We start from the raw sequence: 10,376 nt of genomic DNA, 5'->3' as shown, positions 1-10,376 counted from the left end.
GCCGAGACACATTAGCCAAGACACCTTAGCCAAGACACCTTAGCCAAGACACTTTAGCCAAGACACCTTAGCCAAGACACCTTAGCCAAGACACATTAGCCAAGACACATTAGCCGACACACATTAGCCAAGACACCTTAGCCAAGACACCTTAGCCAAGACACCTTAGCCAAGACACCTTAGCCAAGACACTTTAGCCGAGACACATTAGCCAAGACACCTTAGCCAAGACACCTTAGCCAAGACACAATAGCCAAGACACCTTAGCCGAGACACATTAGCCAAGACACCTTAGCCAAGACACCTTAGCCAAGACACCTTAGCCAAGACACCTTAGCCAAGACACCTTAGCCAAGACACCTTAGCCAAGACACCTTAGCCAAGACACCTTAGCCAAGACACTTTAGCCAAGACATCTTAGTCAAGACACATTAGCCGAGACACATTAGCCAAGACACCTTAGCCAAAACACCTTAGCCAAGACACCTTAGCCAAGACACCTTAGCCAAGACACATTAGCCAAGACACCTTAGCCGAGACACATTAGACAAGACACCTTAGCCGAGACACATTAGCCAAGACACCTTAGCCAAGACACCTTAGCCAAGACACATTAGCCTAGACACCTTAGCCAAGACACCTTAGCCAAGACACCTTAGCCAAGACACCTTAGCCAAGACACCTTAGCCAAGACACATTAGCCAAGACACCTTAGCCAAAACACATAAGCCAAGACACATTAGCCAAGACACATTAGCCAAGACACATTAGCCAAGACACCTTAGCCAAGACACATTAGCCAAGACACCTTAGTCAAGACACCTTAGCCAAGACACCTTAGCCAAGACACCTTAGCCAAGACACCTTAGCCAAGACACATTAGCCAAGACACCTTAGCCAAGACACCTTAGCCAAGACACCTTAGCCAAGACACATTAGCCAAGACACCTTAGCCAAGACACATTAGCCAAGACACCTTAGCCGAGACACATTAGCCAAGACACCTTAGCCAAGACACCTTAGCCAAGACACCTTAGCCAAGACACCTTAGCCAAGACACTTTAGCCGAGACACTTTAGCCAAGACACCTTAGCCAAGACACCTTAGCCAAGACACCTTAGCCAAGACACCTTAGCCAAGACACCTTAGCCAAGACACATTAGCCAAGACACCTAAGCCAAGACACTTTAGCTAAGACACATTAGCCAAGACACCTTAGCCAAGACACCTTAGCCAAGACACATTAGCCAAGACACATTAGCCAAGACACATTAGAAAGGACACCTTAGCCGAGACACATTAGCCAAGACACCTTAGCCAAGACACCTTAGCCAAGACACCTTAGCCAAGACACATTAGCCAAGACACCTTAGCCGAGACACATTAGCCAAGACACATTAGCCAAGACACCTTAGCCAAGACACCTTAGCCAAGACACCTTAGCCAAGACACATTAGCCAAGACACTTTAGCCAAGCCACATTAGCCAAGACACCTTAGCCAAGACACCTTAGCCAAGACACATTAGCCAAGACACATTAGCCAAGACACCTTAGCCAAGACACCTTAGCCAAGACACCTTAGCCAAGACACATTAGCCAAGACACCTAAGCCAAGACACTTTAGCTAAGACACATTAGCCAAGACACCTTAGCCAAGACACCTTAGCCAAGCCACATTAGCCAAGACACCTTAGCCAAGACACATTAGCCAAGACACCTTAGTCAAGACACCTTAGCCAAGACACCTTAGCCAAGACACCTTAGCCAAGACACCTTAGCCAAGACACATTAGCCAAGACACCTTAGCCAAGACACCTTAGCCAAGACACCTTAGCCAAGACACATTAGCCAAGACACCTTAGCCAAGACACATTAGCCAAGACACCTTAGCCGAGACACATTAGCCAAGACACCTTAGCCAAGACACCTTAGCCAAGACACCTTAGCCAAGACACCTTAGCCAAGACACTTTAGCCGAGACACTTTAGCCAAGACACCTTAGCCAAGACACCTTAGCCAAGACACCTTAGCCAAGACACCTTAGCCAAGACACCTTAGCCAAGACACATTAGCCAAGACACCTAAGCCAAGACACTTTAGCTAAGACACATTAGCCAAGACACCTTAGCCAAGACACCTTAGCCAAGACACATTAGCCAAGACACATTAGCCAAGACACATTAGAAAGGACACCTTAGCCAAGACACATTAGCCAAGACACCTTAGCCAAGACACCTTAGCCAAGACACCTTAGCCAAGACACATTAGCCAAGACACCTTAGCCGAGACACATTAGCCAAGACACATTAGCCAAGACACCTTAGCCAAGACACCTTAGCCAAGACACCTTAGCCAAGACACATTAGCCAAGACACTTTAGCCAAGCCACATTAGCCAAGACACCTTAGCCAAGACACCTTAGCCAAGACACATTAGCCAAGACACATTAGCCAAGACACCTTAGCCAAGACACCTTAGCCAAGACACATTAGCCAAGACACCTTAGCCAAGACACCTTAGCCAAGACACCTTAGCCAAGACACATTAGCCAAGACACCTTAGCCAAGACACCTTAGCCAAGACACCTTAGCCAAGACACATCAGCCAAGACCCATTAACCGAGACACCTTAGCCAAGACACATTAGCCAAGACACATTAGCCAAGACACCTTAGCCAAGACACATTAGCCAAGACACCTTAGCCAAGACACATTAGCCAAGACACCTTAGCCAAGACACCTTAGCCAAGACACATTAGCCAAGACACATTAGCCAAGACACCTTAGCCAAGACACATTAGCCATGACACATTAGCCAAGACACATTAGCCAAGACACATTAGCCAAGACACATTCGCCAAGACACCTTAGCCAAGACACATCAGCCAAGACACCTTAGCCAAGACACATTAGCCAAGACACATTAACCAAGACACATTAGCCAAGACACATTAGCCAAGACACCTTAGCCAAGACACATTAGCCAAGACACATTAACCGAGACACCTTAGCCAAGACACATTAGCCGAGACACCTTAGCCAAGACACATTAGCCAAGACACCTTAGCCAAGACACATTAGCCAAGACACATTAGCCAAGACACCTTAGCCAAGACACCTTAGCCAAGACACATTAGCCAAGACACCTTAGCCAAGACACATTAGCCAAGACACCTTAGCCAAGACACCTTAGCCAAGACACATTAGCCAAGACACCTTAGCCAAGACACCTTAGCCAAGACACATTATCCAAGACACATAAGCCAAGACACATTAGCCAAGACACATTAGCCAAGACACATTAGCCAAGACACATTAGCCAAGACACATTAGCCAAGACACATTAGCCAAGACACATTAGCCAAGACACCTTAGCCAAGACACCTTAGACAAGACACCTTAGCCAAGACACATAAGCCAAGACACATTAACCGAGACACCTTAGCCAAGACACATTAGCCGAGACACCTTAGCCAAGACACATTAGCCAAGACACATTAGCCAAGACACATTTGCCAAGACACATTAGCCAAGACACCTTAGCCAAGACACATTAGCCAAGACACCTTAGCCAAGACACCTTAGCCAAGACACATTAACCAAGACACCTTAGCCAAGACACCTTAGCCAAGACACCTTAGCCAAGACACCTTAGCCAAGACACCTTAGCCAAGACACATTAGCCAAGACACCTTAGCCAAGACACCTTAGCCAAGACACATTAGCCAAGACACATTAGCCGAGACACATAAGCCAAGACACATTAGCCAAGACACCTTAGCCAAGACACCTTAGCCAAGACACATTAGCCGAGACACATTAGCCAAGACACCTAAGCCAAGACACCTTAGCCTAGACACCTTAGCCAAGACACATTAGCCAAGACACCTTAGCCAAGACACATTAGCCAAGACACATAAGCCAAGACACCTTAGCCAAGACACATTATCCAAGACACCTTAGCCAAGACACATTAGCCAAGACACATTAGCCAAGACACCTTAGCCAAGACACATTAGCCAAGACACATTAGCCAAGACACCTTAGCCAAGACACATTAGCCAAGACACCTTAGCCAAGACACCTTAGCCAAGACACCTTAGCCAAGACACATTAGCCAAGACACCTTAGCCAAGACACATTAGCCAAGACACCTTAGCCAAGACACCTTAGCCAAGACACCTTAGCCAAGACACATTAGCCAAGACACATTATCCAAGACACCTTAGCCAAGACACCTTAGCCAAGACACATTAGCCAAGACACCTTAGCCAAGACACATTAGCCAAGACACCTTAGCCAAGACACATTAGCCAAGACACCTTAGCCAAGACACCTTAGCCAAGACACATTAGCCAAGACACATTAGCCAAGACACCTTAGCCAAGACACATTAGCCATGACACATTAGCCAAGACACATTAGCCAAGACACATTAGCCAAGACACATTAGCCAAGACACCTTAGCCAAGACACCTTAGCCAAGACACCTTAGCCAAGACACCTTAGCCAAGACACATTAGCCAAGACACCTTAGCCAAGACACATTAGCCAAGACACCTTAGCCAAGACACATTAGCCAAGACACATTAACCGAGACACCTTAGCCAAGACACATTAGCCGAGACACCTTAGCCAAGACACATTAGCCAAGACACCTTAGCCAAGACACATTAGCCAAGACACATTAGCCAAGACACCTTAGCCAAGACACCTTAGCCAAGACACATTAGCCAAGACACCTTAGCCAAGACACATTAGCCAAGACACCTTAGCCAAGACACCTTAGCCAAGACACATTAGCCAAGACACCTTAGCCAAGACACCTTAGCCAAGACACATTATCCAAGACACATAAGCCAAGACACATTAGCCAAGACACATTAGCCAAGACACATTAGCCAAGACACATTAGCCAAGACACATTAGCCAAGACACATTAGCCAAGACACCTTAGCCAAGACACCTTAGACAAGACACCTTAGCCAAGACACATAAGCCAAGACACATTAACCGAGACACCTTAGCCAAGACACATTAGCCGAGACACCTTAGCCAAGACACATTAGCCAAGACACATTAGCCAAGACACATTTGCCAAGACACATTAGCCAAGACACCTTAGCCAAGACACATTAGCCAAGACACCTTAGCCAAGACACCTTAGCCAAGACACATTAACCAAGACACCTTAGCCAAGACACCTTAGCCAAGACACCTTAGCCAAGACACCTTAGCCAAGACACCTTAGCCAAGACACATTAGCCAAGACACCTTAGCCAAGACACCTTAGCCAAGACACATTAGCCAAGACACATTAGCCGAGACACATAAGCCAAGACACATTAGCCAAGACACCTTAGCCAAGACACCTTAGCCAAGACACATTAGCCGAGACACATTAGCCAAGACACCTAAGCCAAGACACCTTAGCCTAGACACCTTAGCCAAGACACATTAGCCAAGACACCTTAGCCAAGACACATTAGCCAAGACACATAAGCCAAGACACCTTAGCCAAGACACATTATCCAAGACACCTTAGTCAAGACACATTAGCCAAGACACATTAGCCAAGACACCTTAGCCAAGACACATTAGCCAAGACACATTAGCCAAGACACCTTAGCCAAGACACATTAGCCAAGACACCTTAGCCAAGACACCTTAGCCAAGACACCTTAGCCAAGACACATTAGCCAAGACACCTTAGCCAAGACACATTAGCCAAGACACCTTAGCCAAGACACCTTAGCCAAGACACCTTAGCCAAGACACATTAGCCAAGACACATTATCCAAGACACCTTAGCCAAGACACATAAGCCAAGACACATTAGCCAAGACACCTTAGCCAAGACACCTTAGCCAAGACACATTAGCCAAGACACCTTAGCCAAGACACCTTAGCCAAGACACCTTAGCCAAGACACCTTAGCCAAGACACATTAGCCAAGACACATTAGCCGAGACACATAAGCCAAGACACATTAGCCGAGACACATTAGCCAAGACACATTAGCCAAGACACCTTAGCCTAGACACCTTAGCCAAGACACATTAGCCAAGACACCTTAGCCAAGACACATTAGCCAAGACACATTAGCCAAGACACCTTAGCCAAGACACATTATCCAAGACACCTTAGCCAAGACACATTAGCCAAGACACATTAGCCATGACACCTTAGCCAAGACACATTAGCCAAGACACAATAGCCAAGACACATTAGCCAAGACACATTAGCCAAGACACATTAGCCAAGACACATTAGCCAAGACACATAAGCCAAGACACCTTAGCCAAGACACATTAGCCAAGACACCTTAGCCAAGACACCTTAGCCAAGACACATTAGCCAAGACACCTTAGCCAAGACACCTTAGCCAAGACACCTTAGCCAAGACACATTAGCCGAGACACATTAGCCAAGACACATTAGCCAAGACACCTTAGCCTAGACACCTTAGCCAAGACACATTAGCCAAGACACATTAGCCGAGACACATTAGCCGAGACACATTAGCCAAGACACCTTAGCCAAGACACATTAGCCAAGACACATTAGCCAAGACACATTAGCCAAGACAAATAAGCCAAGACACATTAGCCAAGACACCTTAGCCAAGACACATTAGCCAAGACACCTTAGCCAAGACACCTTAGCCAAGACACCTTAGCCAAGACACATTAGCCAAGACACCTTAGCCAAGACACATTAGCCAAGACACCTTAGCCAAGACACCTTAGCCAAGACACCTTAGCCAAGACACATTAGCCAAGACACATTATCCAAGACACCTTAGCCAAGACACATAAGCCAAGACACATTAGCCAAGACACCTTAGCCAAGACACCTTAGCCAAGACACATTAGCCAAGACACCTTAGCCAAGACACCTTAGCCAAGACACCTTAGCCAAGACACCTTAGCCAAGACACATTAGCCAAGACACATTAGCCGAGACACATAAGCCAAGACACATTAGCCGAGACACATTAGCCAAGACACATTAGCCAAGACACCTTAGCCTAGACACCTTAGCCAAGACACATTAGCCAAGACACCTTAGCCAAGACACATTAGCCAAGACACATTAGCCAAGACACCTTAGCCAAGACACATTATCCAAGACACCTTAGCCAAGACACATTAGCCAAGACACATTAGCCAAGACACCTTAGCCAAGACACATTAGCCAAGACACAATAGCCAAGACACATTAGCCAAGACACATTAGCCAAGACACATTAGCCAAGACACATTAGCCAAGACACATAAGCCAAGACACCTTAGCCAAGACACATTAGCCAAGACACCTTAGCCAAGACACCTTAGCCAAGACACATTAGCCAAGACACCTTAGCCAAGACACCTTAGCCAAGACACCTTAGCCAAGACACATTAGCCGAGACACATTAGCCAAGACACATTAGCCAAGACACCTTAGCCTAGACACCTTAGCCAAGACACATTAGCCAAGACACATAAGCCAAGACACCTTAGCCAAGACACATTATCGAAGACACCTTAGCCAAGACACATTAGCCAAGACACATTAGCCAAGACACCTTAGCCAAGACACATTAGCCAAGACACATTAGCCAAGACACATTAGCCAAGACAAATAAGCCAAGACACATTAGCCAAGACACCTTAGCCAAGACACATTAGCCAAGACACATTAGCCAAGACACCTTAGCCAAGACACCTTAGCCAAGACACATTAGCCAAGACACATTATCCAAGACACCTTAGCCAAGACACATAAGCCAAGACACATTAGCCAAGACACCTTAGCCAAGACACCTTAGCCAAGACACATTAGCCAAGACACCTTAGCCAAGACACCTTAGCCAAGACACCTTAGCCAAGACACCTTAGCCAAGACACATTAGCCAAGACACATTAGCCGAGACACATAAGCCAAGACACATTAGCCGAGACACATTAGCCAAGACACATTAGCCAAGACACCTTAGCCTAGACACCTTAGCCAAGACACATTAGCCAAGACACCTTAGCCAAGACACATTAGCCAAGACACATTAGCCAAGACACCTTAGCCAAGACACATTATCCAAGACACCTTAGCCAAGACACATTAGCCAAGACACATTAGCCATGACACCTTAGCCAAGACACATTAGCCAAGACACAATAGCCAAGACACATTAGCCAAGACACATTAGCCAAGACACATTAGCCAAGACACATTAGCCAAGACACATAAGCCAAGACACCTTAGCCAAGACACATTAGCCAAGACACCTTAGCCAAGACACCTTAGCCAAGACACATTAGCCAAGACACCTTAGCCAAGACACCTTAGCCAAGACACCTTAGCCAAGACACATTAGCCGAGACACATTAGCCAAGACACATTAGCCAAGACACCTTAGCCTAGACACCTTAGCCAAGACACATTAGCCAAGACACATAAGCCAAGACACCTTAGCCAAGACACATTATCGAAGACACCTTAGCCAAGACACATTAGCCAAGACACATTAGCCAAGACACCTTAGCCAAGACACATTAGCCAAGACACATTAGCCAAGACACATTAGCCAAGACAAATAAGCCAAGACACATTAGCCAAGACACCTTAGCCAAGACACATTAGCCAAGACACCTTAGCCAAGACACATTAGCCAAGACACCTTAGCCAAGACACCTTAGCCAAGACACATTAGCCAAGACACCTTAGCCAAGACACCTTAGCCAAGACACCTTAGCCAAGACACCTTAGCCAAGACACCTTAGCCAAGACACCTTAACCAAGACACATTAGCCGAGACACATAACCCAACACACCTTAGCCAAGACACCTCAGCCAAGACACATAAGCCGAGACACATTAGCCGAGACACATTAGCCAAGACATCTTAGCCAAGACACATTAGCCAAGACACATTAGCCAAGACACATAAGCCGAGACACATTAGCCGAGACACTTTAGCCAAGACACATTAGCCAAGACACATGAGCCGAGACACATTAGCCAAGACACATTAGCCAAGACACATTACCCGAGACACTTTAGCCAAGACACATTAGCCAAGACACATTAGCCGAGACACTTTAGCCAAGACACATTAGCCAAGACACATTAGCCAAGACACCTTAGCCAAGACACATTAGCCAAGACACCTTAGCCAAGACACATTAGCCAAGACACCTTAACCAAGACACATTAGCCGAGACACATTAGCCAAGACACCTTAGCCAAGACACCTTAGCCAAGACACCTTAGCCAAGACACATTAGCCAAGACACATTAGCCGAGACACATTAGCCGAGACACATTAGCCAAGACACCTTAGCCAAGACACCTTAGCCAAGACACCTTAGCCAAGACACATTAGCCGAGACACATTAGCCGAGACACTTTAGCCAAGACACATTAGCCAAGACACCTTAGCCAAGACACCTAAGCCAAGACACATTAGCCAAGACACCTTAGCCAAGACGCCTTAGCCAAGACACATTAGCCAAGACACATTAGCCAAGACACATTAGCCAAGACACCTTAGCCAAGACACATTAGCCAAGACACCTTAGCCAAGACACATTAGCCAAGACACATTAGCCAAGACACATTAGCCAAGACACATTAGCCAAGACACCTTAGCCAAGACACATTAGCCAAGACACCTTAGCCAAGACACATTAGCCAAGACACATTACCCAAGACACATTAGCCAAGACACATTAGCCAAGACACCTTAGCCAAGACACATTAGCCAAGACACCTTAGCCAAGACACATTAGCCAAGACACCTTAACCAAGACACCTTAGCCAAGACACATTAGCCAAGACACCTTAGCCAAGACACCTTAGCCAAGACACATTAGCCAAGACACCTTAGCCAAGACACATTAGCCGAGACACATTAGCCATGACACCTTAGCCAAGACACCTTAGCCAAGACGCCTTAACCAAGACACATTAGCCAAGACACATTAGCCAAGACACCTTAGCCAAGACACATTAGCCAAGACACCTTAGCCAAGACACATTAGCCAAGACACATTAGCCAAGACACCTTAGCCGAGACACATTAGCCAAGACACATTAGCCAAGACACATTAGCCAAGACACATTAGCCAAGACACATTAGCCAAGACACATTAGCCAAGACACATTAGCCAAGACACCTTAGCCAAGACACATTAGCCAAGACACATTAGCCAAGACACATTAGCCTAGACACATTAGCCAAGACACCTTAGCCAAGACACATTAGCCAAGACACATTAGCCAAGACGCCTTAGCCAAGACACCTTAGCCAAGAATCATTAGCCGAGACACATTAGCCAAGACACATTACCCAAGACACCTTAGCCAAGACACCTTAGCCAAGACACCTTAGC

The 10,376-nt window shown here is 46.5% G+C and overlaps 1 long non-coding RNA gene across 1 annotated transcript; it reads right to left on the bottom strand.

The window, feature by feature from the left end:
* Positions 1-1,663: 1,663 nt before the first annotated feature.
* Positions 1,664-9,905, bottom strand: LOC125774482 (uncharacterized). The gene is made up of 3 exons (XR_007420958.1): positions 9,181-9,905; positions 8,467-8,774; positions 1,664-1,718 (listed from the first exon to the last, which is right to left on the bottom strand). It is a non-coding gene; the product is annotated as an uncharacterized LOC125774482 (long non-coding RNA).
* Between the last annotated feature and the right edge of the window lie 471 nt (positions 9,906-10,376).

This window comes from Anopheles funestus, unplaced genomic scaffold (assembly GCF_943734845.2).
Source record: "Anopheles funestus unplaced genomic scaffold, idAnoFuneDA-416_04 scaffold_12_ctg1, whole genome shotgun sequence".
NCBI classification, from domain to species: Eukaryota; Metazoa; Arthropoda; class Insecta; order Diptera; family Culicidae; genus Anopheles; species Anopheles funestus.
The sequence above is the reverse complement of the archived record's forward strand: the minus strand, read 5'-3'. Positions and strand labels throughout refer to the sequence as shown.